A 24,314-nucleotide genomic window follows, 5' to 3' on the forward strand; every position below is an offset into this window, starting at 1 on the left:
TCCTGATAGCCCAATGGCAGACACTGCATCCCCTAGTGTGCAAACCAAGGGCGTGACATGGCAAAACTGCTAGAGATCTGAGTGTTTAGCTTCCAGCAATCAAGTCTTGTGATTTAAACTTAACATGGAATTACAGCTGTGCCCTAAGACTACCCATGTGCCTGGGTGGCCTGACTCAGGAGAGGTTCTAGTATCAGTGACAGGCTGTGTCTAGAGCCAGCTCTGGCCAGAATTCTCCAGTAAGAAGTCCTCCTCTACTTCATCCAGAGACTCAGACCTCTGGATGGGACTGAAGCTCAGATGCAAAGCATCTGATACTAGAGGTCCTAATGCTGTTGCTGCTGCTTCCTCAGTAGAGGTTGGATTGTGCCTCCTACACTCAGCTTGTGCTCATGTGGCTAAGCTTTTTCCCAGCGCAGAAGCCTGGCCACTGGAGAAAAGGAAGTCCCTCCTTCTTCTAGTACCGTGGGTTGTCTAATTCCCCGACCCAAAGGAACTATCTTCTCAGTACAATTAATCTCTCTTTCCTTTAGGGAAAAATTCCACCCTGCTCCCTCCACTTATTTAGATAGTCATATCCTCATGGACTTATTAATAAGAAAATCACAGGCCAGCTTGGGATTGGTTGATTTTTGGACATCTAGATAATTTGATATCATCTAATGACCTGGTTAGAGGTATCTGAATCTCTGTTAAACACCCATGATCTGTAGGTTGTTTGGGGTGGTCTGGTGCCCTGAGAATGCTGAAGAATAAGAAAATGCTCCTTACTCCTGTCGACCTTGTGGGTGGCCCTCCATTCTCAGGCTCTGTCCGCAGTCAGACAAGTGAGCTCACACGAAGGGAAGGGTCAGCATCAGTTGGTGGCATTGTGGGATCAGTATCTACAGCATCTCCTCACTCACCAGGCTAAGGGGACAAGGGCAAACATGTCAGCAGGGGTGAATGACTGGTGAAGAACGTCGGGCTAGGTCCCAAGGTCACATTTAAACTTTTTAGTTTCATTATATCAAAAAGAGAGAAAAAAAAAAGGCAGGCGCAGAAGAGTCTCTCAGAATGATCGTTTTTGTCTTTCATTACTTGCTTTCTGTCCTCTGAAATGCCCTCGGCGTCTTCCCAAAGTAAAAATCGGAGGAAAAATAATTCCCTCTCTCTTTATGACATATTATCACTGATTTTAGGATTCTCCTGAGACTCGCCGAGGTGAATTTCTCTAGGCAGCACACAAAGAGCCTTTCAGCAAAGACACTTACAGGTATTACAATGAAATCAGACACCTTTGCAACTGATTTATCAAAACCCTTGAAGGACCATTTCAAGGCAGGTGGCAAAGGCAAAAATGTTGAACAAAGGATATACATGTGTATATCCAGAGGCAGAATTCTATTGCATTTTCTTTAAAAAAAGAAAAAGAAAAAACAGTGAGAGAGACATAGGAAGCCCACAAGGAACCATTCTATTCCTTTCTAAAATGTCTCTTTACTGGTTTTGAACATAAACCAATACAATTTCTAAAGAACCCATTCAAAGCCAGGTGGAAATAAATAAAGGCATAAAGGCACTGATTGTTTTCAGCCTCTCAGAAGGGTACAGGTAGAATTCGCTTCTGAATTTGAAGGTAATTATAGAGAGTAGCTTTCCTGTTCCTTTAAGTAGGCACAGTCAAAAATAACCTTCTGTGAAATCATGGGTTTTGACAGTTAACCAAAGAGAGCATCGTCTTGGAATAAGTGCACACATCAATGAGAGTATAAACAACATGCATTATACTTTATATTAAAAATTCTCCTGGTAAATAGGGAGAAAGGGGACTTGTAGTCCAAGAGAACAAAGGTGCCCGGATGCCTTCCACTAGGACATCCAGTCCCGGGGAAGGACTCAGCGGCAGCAGCCAGCAATATCAATGCAGTGAGTCAGCACCTGGGAAAGAGAATCAAATGAGAGCAGAGGGCTCAGAATGGTGGAGATAGCTTTCTTGGGAAATGGAACCACATCACAGCTGAAGCCACTCTCTACCCACCACCCAATTCCATGGGAAATATCGCAAGGAAAAAATGGACACTGAATCCTAGTGTGTTCAAGATTGTAGGGACGCCCAGAGCTCATCTATTGTAGTTCAATCTCCCAGTTACATGGTCCAGGCAATTGAGGCTCTGAGATAGAAAACAGTAAAAGCTAAAATGAGGGGCTTATTATGTTCCAGGTACTGTGTTCACCACTCTACATGGAACAATGTTCTTTAATAATACAATAACTCATTTGATCTTAAGAATGTCGTAAAAGTTAGTGCTATAATCTCATTGTCCCCATGAGGGATTTGAGGCGAAAGGAAATTAAGTAATGTCTTAGTTTGTTTGAGCTGCTATGACAAAATACCATAGTCTGGATGGCTTAAAAACAACAGAAATTTATTCTTCTCAGTTTTGGAAACTGGAATATCCAAGATCAAGATACCTTAGATTTGACATCTGGTGAGAATCCGCTTCCTGTTTCATAGAAGGCCATCTTCTTGCTTTGCTCACACGTGGGGGAAGAGTGAGGGGGCACTCTGGTTCTCTTTTATGAGGACTCTAATTCCATTCATGAGTTTTCCACTCTCATTACCTAATCTCCCCCGTGACCCCCCTGCCAATACCATCTCACAGGGAGTTAGGATTTCAACAAGTTAATTGTGAAAGACACAAATATTCAGTCCTTAATAAGAACTTACCTAAGGTCCCACAAACAATGGCAGAGCTCCTTGGTGATGGTGTTGAGCTTATCATGTACATTTTCTGAGCTTTGTCTCTTTACCTGCCCATCAGAGATGACCAAGCTTTCCTTATTGGGTTATTGTAAATTTAAAAAATCACCTCTAATAGTTCTTGGTATATATTAGACATTTTGTATTAAGTGGGATTGGAATTTTTTTATGGAAGGAGGGAAGGGAAGAAGGCCTATGCTCTAGGTAGTCAGAATTTGCTGTTGTTGTCTGATTGATAGAGGCGAAAACTGACATGGCAGAATGAGAGAAAATCAGGGAAGATGAGGAAGGTTACCTCTTAAAGAATTAAAAAAAAACAACCTGTATTAAGTCTCCAGAAAAAAAAATTATATGGAAAGAGAGAGAGAGAGAGAGAGAGAGAGAGAGATTTAACGAGAAATTGACCCATACAATTACGGAGGCTGACAAGTCCAAAGATTTGCAGTTGGCAAGCTGGAGACCCAAGAGAGCCAATGGGGCAGGTTTAGTACAAGGCCAGTAGAGGTCTTGATACTCAAGATGAGCTGATGTTTTAGTTTGAGTGTAAAGGCAAGAAAAATCAGATGTCTCATCTTGAAGGAGGCGAGACAGGAAAAACATGGGAAGATTAGCCTTTTTGTTCTATTTAGAACTCCAACTGATTTGGGTACCTTGTGGCCAAGTCAAACTGACATGGAGCCATCACTCAAATATTTCTTCATTCAATAAACTTTTACTGAGTACCTACTATGTACCAGGCACTGTTTTAATCATGGATGATATATAAGTAAATGAAACAGTTAAAAATATTTATGCTGCTGGTGCTTACATTTTAATGGGAAAAAAAGAAGACAAAAATATTAAATATGTAAATTATATAATATTTTAGAAGGCAATTAGAGAAATTGCTAAAAAGAGCTGTATGCACAATAAGATAACACCTCACACCAGTCAGAATGGTGCTCATTAACAAAACAACACATAGTAAGCGCTGGCGAGGATGTGGAGAAAAGGGAACCCTCCTGCACTGCTGGTGGGAATGCAGACTGGTGCAGCCACTGTGGAAAACAGTATGGAGATTCCTCAAAAAATTAAAAATGGAACTGCTTTTTGACCCAGCCATCCCACTCTTAGGAACATATCCCAAGAACACCACATCACTGATTCAAAAGGAAAAATGCACCCCCATGTTTATGGCAGCATTGTTTACAATAGCCAAGATCTGGAAACAGCCCAAGTGTCAGAGGACGAGTGGATTAAAAAGCATTGGTACATATACACAATGGAATATTACAGGGCCATGAAAAACAAGGAAATCTTATCTTTTGTGACAACATGGATGGACCTGGAAACTATTATGTTAAGTGAAATAAGCCAGGTAGAGAAAGAAAAATATCATAGGACCTCATTCGTTTGAGGAATCCAGTGAATAATGTGAACTGAGGAATGGAATAGAGGCAGAGGTGGGATCAAAGGGACCAGAGGGAAAGGGGATGAGAGGATGGGATCAGAGAAGGGAAAGAGACTGGTGAAATTATATACACATAACACAGCGTTATAGAGAGCAGCAAAGCAAATCCTGGAGGGAAGAGGGGAGAGCATTGGAGTCAGAGGGGCAAGTGGGATGTTGAGGGCAACACGGGGGAGGGGGGATGAATTTGGAGGGACACTAGAATCTATGTAAACACAATAAATTAAAATCAATAAAAAAACAGCTAAGAAATAAAGTTACTCTTTCTCTATTTACTTTTTTCCTTTAGAAGAGCTATGCAGAAGAGATATCCAGATCTTGGTAAAAACTTTTGACAAAAGGTTATTGAGGGGAAAAGAGCTAGATGATTAGAAATGCTAATGAGGGGAGGACCAAGGATTGCCGTATTTAATAGGTTATGGAGGGTTCCATGATGAAGGTGATATTTGATCTAACACTTAAGGGAAGTGAAGGGGTGATCCATTTGGACATCTGGGGAAGAGTATTCCAGGCAGAAGGAACAGCAACATCCCAGAAGCAGGTTTTTATGAATAGTTAAGTATGCCTGATGAATTGTTACGGAGGCAACTGTGCCTGGAACAGAGGGAGTGAAGGGGAAGTAAGAGAAGAGATTGGAGTCCATCCTGGCTATTTGTTCCACAGAGCCGGAATAGGCAGAAGGAAGTGGTGACTTAGTCCGGTTGACTTGGCTTGGATCCAGATTTTAATGGTGTACCAATGGTAGTTTCCACAAGGGCCTTCCCGCAGTTAATAAGTTATGGTCAAGTAGCCAAAATATCTTCTCTGTTAATTTGTCAAACACCTATTAGGCCTCCTGCATGCACCCAATTTGGTAATGAATGTGGGTAACTAAAAGATAATGCCTCTGACTCAATTAACTTGGATAATAAAAACATATATAAACTTTATTAGTTAAAAGCCATGCAAATCAATACCTGAATTAATAGCCAATTATAATGGATACATATAATTGCAAAAAAAATACATTTCTAACAAGTACAAGGCAATCAGAAAGCAATGAAGTTCCCTCCTGGTGTCTATGGTCTAAGAGGAGAGCCTTGAAGGATATGTAGTAATTAGGCAGAGAGGGAGCAAATAGCATTCTGGAAGTAGACCAGTGCTGCTGGAACTGTGTTTATAAAATAAGAATGGACATATGGCTAGAAGAATACCATGAAGTCAAATCATTGAAGGCATGAGTCTATACCCCAGGATGTAAGAAATAGAGTCACTGAACGTTTGCAGTGGGAGACTGTAAAATTGGCACTGCTCTTTATGTGACTACCATAGCAGTAGTGTTGATTGAGTTGTTAGGTGGAGGTGGGGGCAGGTGAGGGGTTAAAAGGGCAGAGAATGAGAGAGAATAGAACACAAGAAAGGCAGCGGCCCAGGGTTCCACCTGCAGTTAAAGGATCTCAAGCGCTTGGTATTGCCATAATCATTCTCTCTGGATTTTTGAGAAAAGACAGGTTTCTGGATGAGAAAAAGTAAACAGTGAACTTCCAATGTCCTCTTAGACCTTGAGTTTTCTAAAAGTAGTGCTCTAGTTCATGTTCAAATTAAAATTTAAGCTGAATTTCCCCAAAGACAGATAAGAAGGCTTTGAATTGCAATGGGAATAATGAAAAGAAAAAAGAGGGATCTAAAAAAGCATATTTGCTAGTCAGCCCCTACTCCCAAACAAAACTGCAAGGGTGCACCCACGCGAATCTGTGAGCTAAAGAAACTGATCTCTTTCTTTTAGACTCTCTTAAGATCCTCCAACCAGTTTGTTCATCTAGAGCCCCAGTTTGGACCTTCTTACAGCTCAGGGATCATTCCCATAATTTTTTTAGATTTTAAGTGTGGTCTTTCTTTCAGGGAGATTTTTAATTTTTATATTAGATTGAGGGCAAAATTCAACAAAGCTTAACCGAAATAAATTAAATGGGAACAAGATTTCATTCAGGTCCTAGTGATGTACTGGGTTTTTTTTGTTTGTTTGTTTTTTTATCTCCTTCAAGTTACTTCATTTTGTTGATCAAATACATATAGCATTGTTTCCAGGAAATAAAATATTTGGCTTGGATGGTGTCTATGTTATCCCTAGACATACGCAGTTTTATGTATCTAATGAAGCATTTCTCCCAATGAAATTAAAGGGCCCAGATTCAACTCTCATCAGGAGGGAAGAAGTTGTTACAAACCAAGGTCATGAGAAACACTTTTGGAATAGCAGAGTAAAGAACTCCAAAAATTTGCTCCCCCATAAAGCAATAAGAACACTGGCAAAGATGATCAACATCAAATGTTTTCAAGACTGGAAATTAATAAAGGACTTGCAAAAATACAAGGAATGTTTATTCAAGAAAAAAATAACTGGATCTTATTCAAAACAGTGAGTTTTGTGACATTTTAATTTACCCTCTTCTCATCTCTCTCTCTCTCTTTCCAGTTCTACACTGGTCTTGAAAACCAATGGCCTTACAACCACAAAAAAGGGCAGCTCAGATTGGGGACACCACCCAAAGTCCAGCCTCACAGCCTTTGTCATTATTTGACCTGTCTGGCAGCTCCTCAGAGTAATTCCATTCTCTGGGCTAACTTTTATTTGACTTGACTCAGAAGTCACTCAGTAAGGAAAGTCTTATCTTGAGGGGATTTGTCAGAAATAATCAGTGGTCATTGTTAAACACTGCGATTACCTGAAAATAAAATCTGGGTAATGAGATATCCCTAGGGTTGATTTGAAAAACATTTACATATTCCTGGGAATCTTGAAGTTCATGTTCATAGGTGGGCTGTGTGTATACCCAGAAAATACCTGAGAAAGTCCTAGTCACCCTCTTTTGGCTGGTCTTGAGTCCCTGTGTAAGCAAGAAGTGAAGACTAAGATGGTGTTGTAAACTCCAGAGTAGCGAAGACACATCTTCACGCATACACACACACCCCTTCTCAAAAAAGGATGGACAACTTATTTGTTAGGGTATTTAAGGAAATCTCTGTCTAGTCATTATCTGGCCACTAAGCTAACCAAGCAGAGACTGCTATGGCTGTGCATGACAAAGAAAATAGACACTACAGAATTTGTCCAAGGATGTCACTAAAGAAACATCAGCAACAACAAGAATGAAAAGGAAAAAAACATAATCTCTAGTGTTGGCACAGAGTATTATTTAAAATGTCCAGTTTTCAAGAAAAAAATAAGACATGCAAAGAAACCGAAAAGTATCACCCAACACAGAAACAAAAGCAGTCAATAGAAACCATCCTTGAGAAGGACCAGATGTTGAACTTAATTAACAGAGACTTTAAATCATGTATTATAAGTATATTCATACAACTAAAGAAAGACATATCTAAAGAACCAGAGGACAGTATAATAATCCATGGGGCATTTTGTGGCTCAGACATTACAAGTAACAAGAATTATGAGTGTTAGAAGTAGAGGGGGGTGCTATATATTGAATTATGTCCCCCCAAATCCATATGTTGATAGTCTTACCCCTATTGTGGCTATATTTGGAGATAGGACTTCTGGAAGGTAATTAAGGTTAAATGAGGGTTATATGGGTGGTGCCTTAATTCAATAGGGCTAGTGCCTTTATAAAAAGAAGAGACCCACAGCTCTTTTTCTTTACTGTGTGAGGACACCATGAGAAGGTGGCCATCTGCAAGGCAGGAAGGGACTTCTCATCAGAACCTGACTACGTCAGCACCCTGATCTCAGACTTCAGCTTCCAGAACTGTAAGAAAATAAATTTCTGTTGGTTAAGCCATTCAGTCTACAACGATATTCTGTTATGGCAGCTGAGTTAATACAAGAGGAAAACGAGAAATGAGGAGGTTGAGGCAGTGAGATCCTTCTTATACGTACCCACTTTTCCCCATCATTGGAGTTAGCAAAGAAATGTTAGCAAAGAACTTGAGTTGTCAAGCCTGTATATGTAATGTCTGTAGAAGTATGATTCAATGCAAGGAGAGTTTCTGCCTAAACAGAATTCCTAGGCATCTAGGGAAACGGAGGATCTGAGTGCAGCTACCTCCTTCTTCTGTACAGGATTGCCGACTGGTCATGGTCTCCCAGGACCAGAGCTAAGTCCCAAGTGCCACTTCGTCCGGAGCAGAGATTCCTGTTGGGAAAGACCGGGAAGACTGACTAGACCAGGAGAGAAGATTCCAACGGCAGGGCCTGCGGACTGCGCATTTCTGAGTAATTTATAGACAATAGGCAATTGGGAAGAATTTGGATTTGGGTAAATAATTATTAAATACATACAGAGCAGTGTGGAGGACACTCTAGAAACATAAAAGTTTGAAGAAAAAAATTGGATTTGGGTAAATAATTATTAAATACATGCAGAGCAGTGTAGAGGACACTCTAGAAACATAAAAGTTTGAAGCAAGCCAAGATTGGAGGGGATCTCAAAATCCCAGGCTGAGCCAGTGAGCTTCTCATCTCTCTCCCTTCCAGTCTGTCTGTTCCTCTCTCTGTCTCTGTCACACACACACACACACACACACACACACACACACACACTCACTCAGCAGTTGGAAACTACGTGTCTCCCTTTAGGAGTGAGACCACAGCTTTCTTTTCCAGTTCTAGGGAAAAGGGCAAGATTCTTAAGCAAAATGGTGACTGATTACTCCCAACAGTAGAGTCGCCCCATCAGCCAAAGAGAGTGACCTCTGAACACATTCCAGAAAAGCAAAGCTGTGGAGAGAACACTAGACTTGGAATTCACATAATCACTGCTGTTCCTTATTAGCTACATGACCTCAAACTAATACTTGAGCTTCTACTCCCATCATCTGTGTGTTGAGAGTCTCTGCTTACCTGGAATAGGAATGGATGATTTTGAGAGAAGGGCAAACCTGCAGCACCAATTGAATTCAAAGGATGCATAAGAGGAACAGTGCACAGATTTTAGCAACATTTGTCAAGACTTGAGAAAGGCCAGTGAATTTATAACACATTTGGAAGAATTGACGTCTTTCTGTGATTTATACTTTGCAAACAACAAAACTGCATCTCACTACTTGCCTGGCTGTCAGCTATGTGAAAAGCACTGAGCAAGTGTTTTGGCCACATTTTAAGGAGAGAAAATTCATTCTCATTCATCATTCATTCATTCATTCATTCAATACTTGTTTGAGTATATACTCTAGACCAGGAACTGTGTTACGTGCCGGTGATACAGTGATAAGTAAGATACATGTGATTTCTCACAAAGCTTATATAATACAGTGATAATTTTTTAACTTTGTCATCTAACCTATTCTGTGAGCATATATTTTTTTTTGGTAACATCTACCACCTGCAAAACCACATCCTAGAAAGTTTTCCCACCAGTTCTGCACAGACACCTTTATAATCAATGCAAACAGAAATTTCTTCCTTACATCTACCCTTTAATGTGCAACTTTTATGGGTGACAGCTTAGGCTTGTAGCCTATTCTTACAGAATTGCAAGTATTTGGTATTTCTGCAGTCATTCCTCTTGGGTTTCTGGAGAAGGAAAAGCAAACAGTAGACTTTCAATGCTCTCTGAGGCCTTGAGTTCTCTAAAGTCGGTTTTCCAGGCTGTTTTGTTTTTAATTAAAATTCACTCTGAATTGAATGAGTTAACTTTTGGAGAGCCACGAACAGCATGAGTGCTCTGCAGCAGGCAGTAATGCTGGTTAGTGTCATTTTACTGAAAATAGAGTTAGTTATGTCTCAGCTGTGATAGCATTCCCACCTCTTTGCTGATACAGTGAGAACCTCTCAGAATTATAAGGGAAATAAAATGTATAGACACCATCTAAATATAAACTTACATTGGCCCAAAGATTTGCTTCTACATGACCAGGTAATTTTCTTTTAACCCCCATTAAAGAATCGTATGTTCTTATACTTGAGATAGGTAGCTGGTGTTTAAAGCAGAGCAGAGTGTTGGTAGAAACATGCTTGCGTCTGGTCAGCATGCCTGAGATTTGTGTGTGGCCTGAGAAAAGCTAGAAATCAGGACCAATTAGACAGTGAACAAACCCCCTACTAACGTCTGATTGTTCACTCACTCAGCAGTTGGAAACTACATGTCTCCCTTCAGGAGTGAGACCACAGCTTTCTTTTCCAGTTCTAGGGAAAAGGGCAAGATTCTTAAGCAGAATGGTGGCTGCTTACTCTCAACACTAGAGTCGCCCCATCAGTCAAAGAGAGTGATCTTTGAACACATTCCAGAAAAGCAAAGCTGTGGAGAGAACACTGGACTTGGGATTCATGTAATCACTGCTGTTCCTTATTAGCTACATGACCTCAAACTAATACTTCAGCTTCTACTCCCATCATCTGTGTGTTGAGAGTCTCTGCTTATCTACCCCCCCCAAAGCCACAGTCACAGTCATGATTTCCCAGGAATAGTTTCAAACATACAAAAGGAGAGAGAACAGAACAGTGAAAACCTATAAAATACACTCAAGTCAACAATTTTCTAGATTTTGCCACACTTGCTTCCTATGCCACCCCGTCCTCTTTTTCTTGCCAAGTAGTTTAAGGCAAATCCCTGCTGTCATGTCATTTCACCCCTTTATACTTTAATATGCATTCCTTAAAAATATAGGCATTTTCTTATATAACATCAATTCTATTATCAACTCTAACAAAATAACAATCATGCTTTGATTTCTCTCCTCTTATGATCCATTGTATTCATACTAACTGACAACAACTAACATCAAGCATGTCTGTTTTTATAGTTGACGTGTTCATAACAGTATTCACATAAGATCTATACATTGTATTTGGTTGTGTCTTTTACAGTCTTTTCATCTAGAGTACTGCCACCCCCCCCCCATCATTTTATTTTATTTTTTGTTTTATTGTCTCCCTGAAGGAAATGGTTTAGAAAATTTCACATTCCCAATGACTGCTTGTTTCTTCATGGCAGTGTTCCTGTATCCTCCGTTCCTGGTAAACAAAAATCTAGCTCTGAGGGTTCAATTACATTCAGGTTCAACCTTTTATTCCCATGAATACCTCGTGGGCGGTGCTATGTTTCATCGTGGTAAAATTTCTGGTTTTGTCACAGGAGTTATGCTTAAGTTGATCATTGGGTTCACAGGGTAAGAGCCTGATCCTTATTTGCAAAATTCCTCAGAAATTTTTATAATGTTTTTATTCATTGATACTCTTTAGCTAAGCCAACCATTTCAGTAACAATGGAAAAATGTTGGTTTCTTAATTCTGCCATGTCTTCAATCCTTCCATACTTATTTGCTGGAATTCTTTAAAACAAGAACTTTTCTTTGTTACCTAGGGGTAGTTGGCGACACTGAAATACTGCTTGCCTGGGAAAGGCAGAGGAAATGTTTAATTATTTCCCATTACTTGTCAATTTTCAGAGTAAGCAGTTACTTCCAACGTTGATCAATGAGGCTTTTTGTATTTGAGGAGGGGTGGGGGGTTAAGGAAGGGCTATAATTTCTTTAACTGTTATTAAAACCTATAGATCTTTATAAATTCACTGGGGTTTTTATCAATTAAAATTTGTTTGGTGTTCAAATTGTCCCACCTTTAGTTAGCAATAAGCTCTGTAAGCCGATTCTTGTGTCCTTTTGATGTGACGTCATTAGTCTTTGACAGCTTCTTGGCTTCTAGGTATAAAAAGATGACCCAGGTTTGGCTTGTACTTTTTCTGCTTCAGATCTGAAACCTGCTGTTCCTCCATGGAGTTCTGACTCCTTTCTAGTGGGGTAGTCAGTTTTCACAAGGTGGAATTATGAACGTGACTATGTAAACACTAAAGAGCTTGCATCCTTGTTAATAATCGGCTTCTTCTATGCCACACACTGATCTTAAAAGTGCACTATAAATATTCCTTATGATGGTAATGGAGTCTAGTTCACTATGAATCTCTAGGGCTTAGGACAGATTCTGAGACATGCCTGGCTGCCCAATCCCTTTCTGTCACATGAATAGATTTATTCCATCTAAGATGACTTTCCTGTTTCTCCTTCCTGAATCAGAATGACTTTTCCTATTCTTCACTGTAGTTTATTTCTCTATTAGTTACAGCACCTGGCATGCTAGGCACATTTAGGCATGCACTAAATGTTGCTGAATCAATAAACAAAGGAGCATGTGACACTATGACACTCTCCTTTCACAGATCCACCTGAGGCTCTCATTGCTCTTGAATACATTTTAAATTCCTCGAAGTGGTGTACAAGGTCCTGTGTTGCCTGGCCCCTCCCACCCATCTTTTCAGCCCCGTCTTCTGCCACTTTGCTTCATGCCCACCCAGTGCCAGCCCTTCAGACTTTCTGTCAGTTCTTCGAAGGTCCCTCATTCCATCATGCTTTTGACCCTTCACCTTGACTCTTTCCGCTGTCTGACATGATTCCTTTCCTTCACCATCTCCTTATCCATTTATTCCATTTAATTCCAATATGTTTTAGATCCCCTCTTAAAATAATCCCTTGTAAAATGCCTTGCATGACCTCCTCTCCCCCGACTCCCTTGCTATAGGGTCCCACGGTATTTGTTACTTTACTATCAGAGCAGCACATACGAGCACTGGGTCATGCCTTGTCTCATACCCGTATTCTCTCCTAGGCTGCATGCTCCATCATGGCAGGAATCATGCCTGTGTAGCCTAGCCCTCTACCCTCAGTCCCTCAGTAAGTAGCCAGTCAGTACTGGCTAAATCAATGGGTATTAGTAGCCAGCAAGCTCCTGTAATAGAGGACCATTCCATGTTCACTTTTATGTCCTTTTTAGCCTCTACAATTATTTAGATTATTAGAAGAGATTTAGGAAATGTTGGTGCGTGGCTACATACTGTCCCTAATCAAAGCATTCAGCTATGCTAGCTATGCAGAGAGAAACCTCTCCTGGCGCAGTCCACCAGTCCAATCCAGATTTTCTGAGTCTCAGGGACGTTTCCTCCCAATGCCTTGAAATGCATCTTTATCTTCACCTTTCCATCATCAGCTCTAAGCAACTCCAGCGCAGAAGAGCCAGCAGCTGAAACGGTGGTCGAGACCGCCACACTTAGAGCTGGTTGCATATCTGTGGCAGGGAGAAAGGTGAGTGCCTGTTAGGGAAGAACTGTGTTCCATCCAGGATGATGTAGCTTTTAGAAATCAAGGCAACACCCCATGAGTCCCTTTCAGTAGCTGCTTACTAACAGAACAACTCCATATTCAATTATAGCCGCAGCCAGGAGAGGAAAGTCTGCTGACACCTACTGGTCACAAGGGATACTGCCTTCTTTACATAAGAGCAAATACGATCTCCATGAATGGCACACATTTTGAAAAATGTTGTCAACCTTAATGCGAACTTTAATTACAGAAAGTACCATTCCATTCCATTTGGACAGAGTGCTCATGGGTGGCTCAATTCCAAAATAGGGAATAAAGATGCTTAAGAAACTGGCACAGCAGATACCTCAACACTCTCTTGCTGCAGAGAATTGCATATTCAGAAAGCAGAGCTCACTGCCAGGGGCATAAGACTGGGGGGGGGGGGGGCAGAGTGGGGAAGAGGTATCGCTTTGGTGCATCTATAGGTAGCTGAGCAGCTACTCATTTGCAAACACAGTTTCAGGCTATGAGAGAGTTTGCACGGTGGGTAACACCTCAGACTTTCGAATCAAGCAGATCTGGACTCAGACTCCAGCTTTAATACTTATTACTATGTAACCATGGACAACTTTGGTGAGCCTTAGTGTCCTCATCTGTAGAGTGGAATAATAATAAATAGAGCCTACCTGATAGGATCTTTGTGATGCACAAGTGAAAATATAGATGTAAAGCTCTTAGCTCATTTACCCACTCCACGTGGGCTTACTAAGGTAATACTGAAAACAGTTACCTGCACAAGAAAACCTCTGAAAGTGCCATTTTGATATGATTTTCCCAATTAATTACATAAAGATACAAAAGACACAGCTCAGATTCTGAAAGAGAATGCAAACTAGCCAGGGAAACCAGTGCATAAATACCTAACGAGAACACAGCCTGACTGCAGTTGCAGTAGATCTGTGAGAAAACAGAGATGGGAACAAGGAAGTGTGTTTGGGGTAGGGAGAAGCCAGACTGATGATGGGACTAGGCTGAAAGAGGACAAGAATGACAACCAAGATGGACAAGAGCAGGTCTCCCGTTGGGGAGACATGGAGTTGCCTGATGCAACATACAGTGAGAAAACTTTGGAGGGGGGCGGGAAACTCAGTCATTCAAGGACCCAAAGAAGGCCTGGAGGCTAAAGCCTAGTTGGCAAGAGCAAGAGGGGAAGGTCCTTGCATGGTCTATGAAACAAATACTGCACATTGACCATTTTGCCTGCCCAGTGTCTGTTTTTCTAGTTTTTAAAAAATGACAACTTGGTTTTCCTGAGGGGAGTAATCCTTCCTGAACTTTCTATGTAATTTGGGTAATGACTGACCTCATAGCCACATTCATTTTCAAGGGTAGCCATGTGAGGTAGGCCTAAAAAATGAGGATATTGCATCTGCCTGACAGCAATGATTGGTTCAGAGGTTGGTGATGCTATCTGTGTTAGTCCAATTAGAGTGAACTTCAGGGCCCACAAAGAGACTACAAGCTGCAGCTGATAGCTATAAAGATGTACGAGGCTGAGCCTCCAGGGGTCACCACATGTCCAGTAATGAAGATAAAAGGAACCAAAAAAAGTGCAGAGATGGACAGAGAAGGACTAAACCCTGATTATGTCATTTGGACTCCTGGATACAGCCATACCTGATGAAATATTTCAATCCCTGGACTTTCCAATAAATGTATTTTGTTGGTTAGGCCGTGCTAGTTGGTTTGCTATCATTTTCAATCAACATATTTCTGATAAAAAAATATTTACCTAACTATTACAATTGAGTCATAACTTCTAGAAATGACTAATACATTTCCCAGAAAAAAATTAGGGATTTCCCCAGTTCACCAGTCTCAGATATGAACTCTGTAACCCTGCAGGGGGAGGAAACAACAGAGTCAACTCATAATTAAGAAATGCATGTCATTTCTAGACAATTAAGATCTGATAACTATCTTTATGCGTTTTAAAGACCCTTACAGGGCTTGTGCCTTTGGTTGGCCATGTTTCCACTGCTGAAGCCCTACAGAATGTATAAGAAGAGAGAAAGGAAAGAGGAAAGATGTCTTTACTACTGACAGCTTTGATTCCAGCCCCAACAGAAAGCGTTCCATTTGGTAATCAGCATGCTCACTTATTGAGCCTGACAGCCAGCTAGCTAAGAAGAAAGAGCCATTGTCTGGACAAGGCCACAGGCACAGCTGCTGGGCAGCCCTCTGTGTGCCGCCCCGGCGGGAACCACACACCGCTCAGCTGCGTGGGGTGCACAGAGCCTTTAGCAAAGTCAACTACTCATGAAAGGAAGTACCTGGGCACAAGAGATCACATTTTCTCTGCCATCATCATCATCATCATCATCATCATCATATAATTGCAAAGCTTCAAGTATTGCCTTAATCACCCATCTAAAAAATAGACCTCTTTTTTTTTAAAGGTGGTTAAGGGAGGAGGATCAATTCCAGGAGAACTCATCATCAATCCTGAGAATTGAAACACCTCCCCAAAATAAAGACACCACACACAACCACAGTGTCCCCCCCACCCACGTGTAACATACATTCTGCCTGCCCCTTTGAGTCTTTTTTTTTTTTCCCTGAAGTGAGAAGCAGGGAGGCAGAAAGACAGATTTATGCATGTGCCCAACCAGGATCCACCCGGCGTGCCCGCCAGGAGGCGATGCTCTGCCCATCTGGGGCGTTGCTCTGCTGCAACAGGAGCCATTCTAGCGCCCAAAGCAGAGGCCATGGAGCCATCCTCAGTGCCTGGGCCAACTTTGCTCCAGTAGAGCCTTGGCTGAGGGAGGAGAAGAGAGAGATAGAGAGAAAGGAGAGGGGGAAGGGTGGAGAAGCAGATGGGCGCTTCTCCTGTGAGCCCTGGCCAGGAATTGAATCTGGGCCTTCCACACGCCAGGATGATGCTCTACCACTGAGCCAATTGGCCAGGGCGGTGCCCTTTGTGTCTTTATCCTGATTGTACACTGTAAAGAGGTAAATGCCACAGCAGATAACAAATGCTCTTTTCCTGCCGAGGAAACAGCACGCACGCCTAGCACAGATTTAAGATATGTTCTCTTTCAGAATCTTATAACAGAAAAGTGGTTTTATTGGGTATTATTTCTTTTAAATCAATTGGGAGTAAAAAAGATCACAGCCTAAACTTTTCCCTAAATATTGATAGATGTTTCACTACCCAGGACAACCTCATGTAGCTATCATATTCTTGATCAACTGCCAAGTCTAGCATCATCCAGTGTGTAGGTCAAAGAGATGCTTTTTCTCCCCTATAAAGCTGTAGAAACTGAAGAGGGAAAATCTAATCGTGTGTGGGTGTGTTTGTGAGTGCATGACCCCATGTTATTTGCTGTTATTGCAGGCTATATTTTTTCCTTCATAGCACTCCCACCACGGTAATTAAAGACTGTGTTGTACAATGCTCTTATCTCCTGGCTGCCTCTGACAATGGACTAGAGGCTGCATGGGAAATGGAATCAAGCTTGTCTTATTCATTGTTAGACCTCTCCCTCCCCCTGCCCATCACAGAACTGAGGGCACAGAAGGCATTTGCTAAATAAATGACTGAGAGAGAGAGAGACAGTGAGAGGAACAGAGGGAAAACACATTTTAAAAATATTGAGATGATTAGAGAATTAAATATATTACACATTTTGCATATACATATATCATGTGGATTTTATAAAACCAACCTCATCCTGAAGAAAGAAGACAAGGCTACGGGCCTATAGAGAAGGGGCCATGGTTACAGGGACAATAACTGCGGACTGAACTTTACCCTGGGACAGGAATAGAGCTCCTTTTATGGAGTATATGCCTTATCCAGAAAGACTGGTTAAGACATGCATGAAAGGGTTGAATAAAAAGAAACTTAAAGCACACGGTTTTTTCAGCGACTCCCTGAGCTGTCAGGAAGTGGAGCCCTACCTTGACGCAGCAGGATAATATTTGTCCTCTTGAAACGGACTCAAACTGTGATCTTTTTACCTCCTCCAGAGAGTCACTTATTATCACACAGAATCCTAGGCCCTCTGTAAGACCTATTGAACAAGAACATATAGGCTTGATATTGCAGGTTAGTTTTTTTAGTTTTAGGATTTTCCTGATTGATTCTTTCATATCTTAAATTTTGGAATTCTTTGCCAAGTCAAGAAGGGTAACCTGCCGTATTATCATGGCTTCACAAAAGTAGCCCTTAAAATGCAATCTTTTAATGCTTTTGATTAAAATATGACTCGACAATGAGTCAATGACTTTGATCAAAAATGTAAAATATCTCCTCAGCTTCTTTGGTGTTTTCAAATGGGTGCTGGCTTGTTCTGGTATTTTCATGTTTTTATTTGTTTACTTTTTAATTTTTAAAAACTTGTCTTATTTTTATTATTTTCTTTTACAAGTGAGAGGAAGGGAGATAGAGAAACAGACTTTGCATGTGCCCTGACCAGGATCCACCTGGCAACCCTGTCTGGGGCCAATGCTCTGCAACTAAGATCCTTTTAGTGCCTGAGGTGGAGGCTCCACAAAGCTATCCTCAGTGCCTGGGCCAACATACTCGAACCAATTGATCTATAGCTTGTGGGATAGGTGAGAAGAGAGAGAGAAAATGGCTCCCATATCCCTGAGCTGGGAGTGAGAAAAGGAAAGTATAAATGGTCCCCAGCCAGTTGGCCCAGCATGTGGCTGTCCCTGGTTCCTAATCAGGGTACACAGGAGAAGCAATCATTTGCTTCTTTACCCCTTCTCCTCTTATTTCTGTCTCTCTTTCTCTTCTCCTCCTACAGTCATGGCTTGATTGGAACAAGTTGGCCCTGGGCACTGAGGATGGCTCCACAGCCACTGCTTCAGGTGCTAAGAAAAGCTTGGTTGCTGAGCAACGGAACAACACCCCAGATGGGCAGTGCATTGACCCCTAGTGGGCTTGCCAGGTGGATCTAGGTTGGGGTACATGCAGGAGTCTGTCTCTGCCCCCATTCATCTCACTAAACAAAACAAAACAAAAGTGTAAATGATGCAGGAGAGATGGGTGGGGAATAAGCCATATAAGTTTATCTTAAGAAGAAAGGTTAAATAAAGGCTGGTTCCTTCTAATCTTTGAAGAAAGTAATCACTGGACCTTGGTGACCAAGATGGGATTGATCTGGCTCAATTTGCCCCTTGAAATCAACTTACCATCTCCCTGCTGATGAAGCTGAAAAAGAGTTTTCAAAAATAAGAATTGATTTCTCAAGAAGAAAAAGCCCCCAAAGTTGTGGCATGGTTTCCTTGTACTAATTACAGATTTAAAGTGAGAGAGTCAATACCAAGTTTCTCTATGCAAAGCATAAAGATAAGAAAGTGATTTAAGGGTGCGAAGGGCATGAGTCCCAGGGTCAGAAAGCCCAGGTCTGGTGTGAACTCTGCTCCTTACTGGCTCTAAATCCTTTCTCATCTCCGGGCTACAGTCTGGACTTCTCCTGTGGATATAGATATCTCTGGACTTACAGTTAGAATCAAGGAGCAAGATCATTTGCTTGTGTGGTAGCTATTTGTTTTAATAAAAGTATGTCAGAATCATTGAGATAATATATTTTAGGGTCAAATACACCAGGACTCTCACACCGTACTTTACTACCTTGTACAAGTACCCAAACTCCGTAATGTAGAAATTGGAGAAAATGAATGTATTGCTATCTCAGGGCTGTTTTAAGGATTAAATAAGATTATGCACATAGAGTTTAACTCACATCATAAATTGTACAAATTATTGCAATTGAGTTATAATTTTATAAAAGTTCTCAAAGATGTAATGAAAGAAAAGCCTTTCAAAGCCAGGAACCCTGGGGTTTGATGTGCTCAGGTACTGTTTAAAAATACAGAGCCTGGGGTAAGTATGCATGGGAGGTCTGGGAGTGAGGAATAGTTATATTTATAACCCTTAATTTTTTCAACTGCTTAAGATAGTTAACCTATTAAGCATGTAAGTAAATTTTTATAATAAAAAAAATCACGTAAGAATAAAAGATGAGCTCTTTTCTGAGTAGGGCCCCTTTCACAAGGTGTTAATAGTAAAAGATGAAATCATTCTGTATTTTCTTTTACACTCCCCAGAATCTACCCTCTGCTCCGTGAATTTGTCAGGACAGGAAACTTGACAGCTGTCTGGGTGTCCAAGTTCTGGGAATACAGCCTGCTCTCATATGCCAGGCATTAAACTCTCCCTATTGATCTGGGCAGCGTGAGGGCATTCAGTATACAGTCCTCTCTCCTCTCTAAACTCTGCTCATAGCACCATAGAATTTGAGTGTCTCAGTTTTTTTAAAAAAATGTTTAGTCTTAGCACAACAGTGGTATCTGAAAAATGCATATTTCTGCATTGGAGAACTTAAAGGTGTTAGACAATGATGAAAGCTATGCTTTAAAGCATATATTTTAGAAGACAAGTAGAAGCAATCCAAATCTTGACATCTGAAAGGTTTCCATCTTTTTTCCAACTTCAAGTCTCAACTGGCTTCTTGAAGAAATATGACAGAAACAATTGCTTTAGAGAACAGTGAAGTATCCTGAACACAGCAATGGAGTACCACTCTCCTTGGAAGCGTTTTACTTCTAATCACTATTAAGTAATCATGAAGAGATATTTATTGGGAGCATAATTTACTCTTCACCCCAAAAAGAAAAATAGGCTAGAATAATTTCCTCCATTTACATCTCCAACCCAAACATACAACAGGAGGGAAACCAATTTTTCCTATCACATGATATGGTGATTTATAGGAGAAAGAGAATAATTAATTTATCATCTTGTGGGACACAAAAACATCCAAAAACAAATCATCGTGATTTTTTAAAAAAAAAGTACAGAAAGAGAAACAAGCCCCATGAAAATACCTTTGATCTTAAAACTTGCCTTTTCTGTGCCTGGAAGAGAACATAAGACCCTACTCTCATCCCAGTCAAACATAACGAACAGAGTCTTGAAAGGGTTGTAGCTTTAATTTGAATTGTAATGTTCCCTCCTGCTGGAACTGTTCTGCGTCAGACCTTCTTTCCACTGCACACTTTTTAAATTTAATTACTTCCTTTACACACAAAAGAAATTAAAGCACAGTTAAAAAAAAAAAAAACAACCCACGCTGAGCTGATGTAGAATCTTGGCATGGAGCTAACATTCTGCTCAACATTTCTCCAATTCATCTCAAAAGATTATTTCTCTAAAAAAGATGTTAGCATTTCCCCCCAGCAAGGTCTAGATGAAATGGGGAGCTCATCATTACAGTAATTTTCAAATTCATGGCAGTTTATCAACAAAGACATAGACATACATATGTATCCTTATATATACATATGTACTATATGTAATATAGAGTACATATTATATGTATATTGCATATACTCTGCCCCCCTACTCCATACTTATTATAGGTTTTAACTTGTAATAAACTTGGCATTTGTAGTAGTTAAGAAACAAATTGATTCTGATGGGCTAAATTCCAGGTCTCCTTTACTGATTAGTTTTCCATACTCACACTGTCCAGTTGAGTGACAATGGGAAGATGAAGGCGTCTGATGTTCAGAAGAGTTAGGTAACTAAAGAAGTCAGCCCTAGGAAACCTCAGGCAACTCCTTTGATGGGAATTCTTGTATTTTCCATTTAAATAAGAAATTAAAAGCCAAGAAGTCATAGTTCTGTACTGAAGGGAACAGAGCTAGACTGAGACAAGGATTTGCTAATACCCAGAGACATAGGAGTAGCCAAATTTAAAGAACAAACAAACACTTTGCTCTCTCCTTTACAGACTTGAAGGGCAGAAGCCAAGAAAGGTAGGTCATACTGCTCTGTAGGTAGCTTTTTTTTTCTTTGCACACAACTGACCTAGTCTTAGAATGGCTGTGTGTTTGCAAAATTTTCATGACCCAACAGCATTTTATATCTTGACTTACCCTTAAGCTAAACGCTCAACATAAATTATTTCACTGCTTCCCAATGGCCACCTATGTGGTAGGTGCCATAGTTACCTCTGCTTTACTGATGAGAAAATTAAGTGACTTCTCTAAGCTTCCAGTAGTAGAAGGCAGAGCTTAAACTGAGATCTGTTGGCCATTAGAACCCATTATCTTAAAAGATCATCACTTTATACTCCTTCTTTAACATCTCTGTGTAATGTAAATCACTCCTTTCTGACTGTACATTAATTCATATTAAATATTAGAATTAATAAATTTAGTAAGATTGTGGACATAAAATAATTATAATTTCTATATACTAGCAACAATCAAAAGAGACAAAATCAGATATTTATAATATTACCAGAAATAAATAGGAATAAATTTAATGAATGATGCAAAAGATTCATATATTAATTTTTTTAACATTGGAAGAATTAAAGATGATTTAACCAAATGGAGAGATTTACTATGTCCGTGGATTAGATTTACTATTTAAACATGTTTTCCCCAAACTTATCTATATATTCCATGCAATACTAGCCAAACCCCAGATTGGTTTTTTTAATTAAAATTGACAAGCTGACTCTGGAATTTATAGGAATATGAAAGTTTTAAGAAAATAATAATAACAGCAAAGCTGTAAACTTATATCATCAGAAATCAAGTTAATTATAAAGCTACAATAGTTATGTGCTGGCACAGGCATAGACAAATAGACCAACAGACTGGAAACAGAAACTAGGAACAGACTGACTGATGGCAAAGGCAAAACTTCAGTGTAATAAGGAAAGAATGATGTTTTGCAATTAATAGATCAATTGGATATACATGAGGAAAAAATAAATCTGACCCATATCTTACATGATACACAAAATTAATCCCAGATAGATTGTCAATCTATAAATGAGAGAATATAATATGATCTCGGGCTAAGCAAAGAATTTTTCATTTGGGCGTAACAGTACTAACCATAAAGGTCAATCAACAGAATTTCTGTTGATCAAAAGATACCAATAAAAATGCAAAAAGGGCCTGACCTATGGTGGCGCAGTAGATAAAGCATCGACCTGGAAATGCTGAGGTCGCCGGTTCGAAATCCTGGGCTTGCCTGGTCAAGGCACATAGGGGAGTTGATGCTTCCAGCTCCTCCCCCCTTCTCTCTCTCTGTCTCTCTCTCCTCTCTCTCTCCTCTCTCTCCCTCTCTGTCTCTCTCTCTCCCTCTCTCCTCTCTCTAAAAAAAAAAATGCAAAAAGGCAAGTGAAAAAAGAATTTACAATGCATTGTTCTGACACAGGAGAATATATCAAGAGTTCCCACAAATCAATTAGGAAAATACAGCTAACCCAATGCAGGGAGGGGATGGTTAGATACATCTAGACACTTGAGAAAGAGGATTCAGGAAGATCAATACACATATGGAAAAGTACTCCATGTCTTTAGTCGTCAGAGAAATGTAAATTAACGTCACAACGCAGTATCGCTACATACCTGCTTGAATTGACAAAATGAGAAAGACAAGTGTTAGCACATGCATGGAGCAACTCATCTACCTCCCATCAGCAGCGTGTGCAATTTCTAGTTGTTCCAATTTGTGCTAACACTTTCAATAGCCACTGAAGCTGAACCCATAACCCATCAATACCCTTTCAGGATATACCTAAGAAAAACCTGGGCATATGCCCACAACAAACTATTGCTACATGTAACAACATGAATGAATTCCACAAACATAATCATGAGAGAAAGGTGGCAGGTACAGACAGTATCTACTGTGTGATTCTGTTTATGTAAACTATCATACTAAAACAAATTCTTTTTATAGAAACTAATCTCTGATGTTGGAGTCAGGCTAGTGGGTGAAGGTCAGTGACTGGGAGGAACTGGCCTGAGGGAACTTTTGGGTGTTGATAATTATCTTGTGTTTTATATCAGCTCTGGTTTCACAGATGTGTGCACTGAAATATACTATTATACTTGACCTGTGGTGGCTCAGTGGGTAAAGCGTCGACCTGGAACGTTGAGGTCACCAGTTCAAAACTCTGGGCTTGCCTGATCAAGAAACATACAGGAAGCAGCTTCTATGAATTGATGCTTCCTGCTTCTCCCTCCCCCACTATTTCTCTCTCTCCTCTCTTTAAAAAAATCAATAAATAAATTTAAAAAAGAAATACAGACTTTCGATTTGTGCCCTTTTCAGTATGTTTGTTACAGTTCAGTAACGAATGTAATAAAGAAGTAATCAATGACTCTATGAATAAATTTCTGTTTGCCTCAAAAAAAATGAAGACCCTTGAGGGGCAGATATAGCACACAACACTGCATCTCCATCTAGGGTCTTCTCTCCTGCTAAATACATAGATTAGTGAGGTCAGTGAATTCATTTGTTACTTGGAATGAAACTGAATGCGGTATATTGGGTTTCCTTTCAGAAAAGCATCACTTCATTAGTTTTAATTCACTGTATCGTGTCTCCGAGGACAGTGTGCCATGGCTGGGATCAATACAGACAACCTGAGAAGACTGGGCTCTGTCTTTAGTAAGACACGCCTCCTGTACAATTTCCACTTCCTGTCAGCCCATCCCTTGAGGAGTTTCAGTGCCATGTTCCCGGACTCTCCAGGCTCCTACAGAATTCTCTCCACCAATAGAAAACATTTAGAGATGATAGAAAAACAGATAAAATATACACTTGGAAAATTGCCTCATGTTTCTTTCTTCTGCCTATCCATTTTCAAAATGGGGTGACAGATAAGCAAAATGGCAGATAATGTATTCAACTCCATAGAGCTCATGAGTCACAGAACTCAAAATTAAAATCCAATTCTTGTGATTGCCAGTCTATGCTCTTCCCATGGCACTGGGCTCCTCCATGAGCTTGTAACAGCCATTATTTAATTTCTGTGATCTGTTGTGCACACTCCTGATTAAAATGTGACTTATCAACCTGCATCACTGCAGTTTTCTACAAGACAGAGACATTGCCTTACCTGACCCAGGGGCTGATACACACGAGGTTTTTTCATAGTCACCTGTTAAGCTGATTCAATCAGCCATAAGCAATGAGCCCACACTTTACCCAGATTACAT

Source organism: Saccopteryx bilineata, chromosome 7 (assembly GCF_036850765.1).
Source record: "Saccopteryx bilineata isolate mSacBil1 chromosome 7, mSacBil1_pri_phased_curated, whole genome shotgun sequence".
In the NCBI taxonomy this organism is placed as follows: Eukaryota; Metazoa; Chordata; class Mammalia; order Chiroptera; family Emballonuridae; genus Saccopteryx; species Saccopteryx bilineata.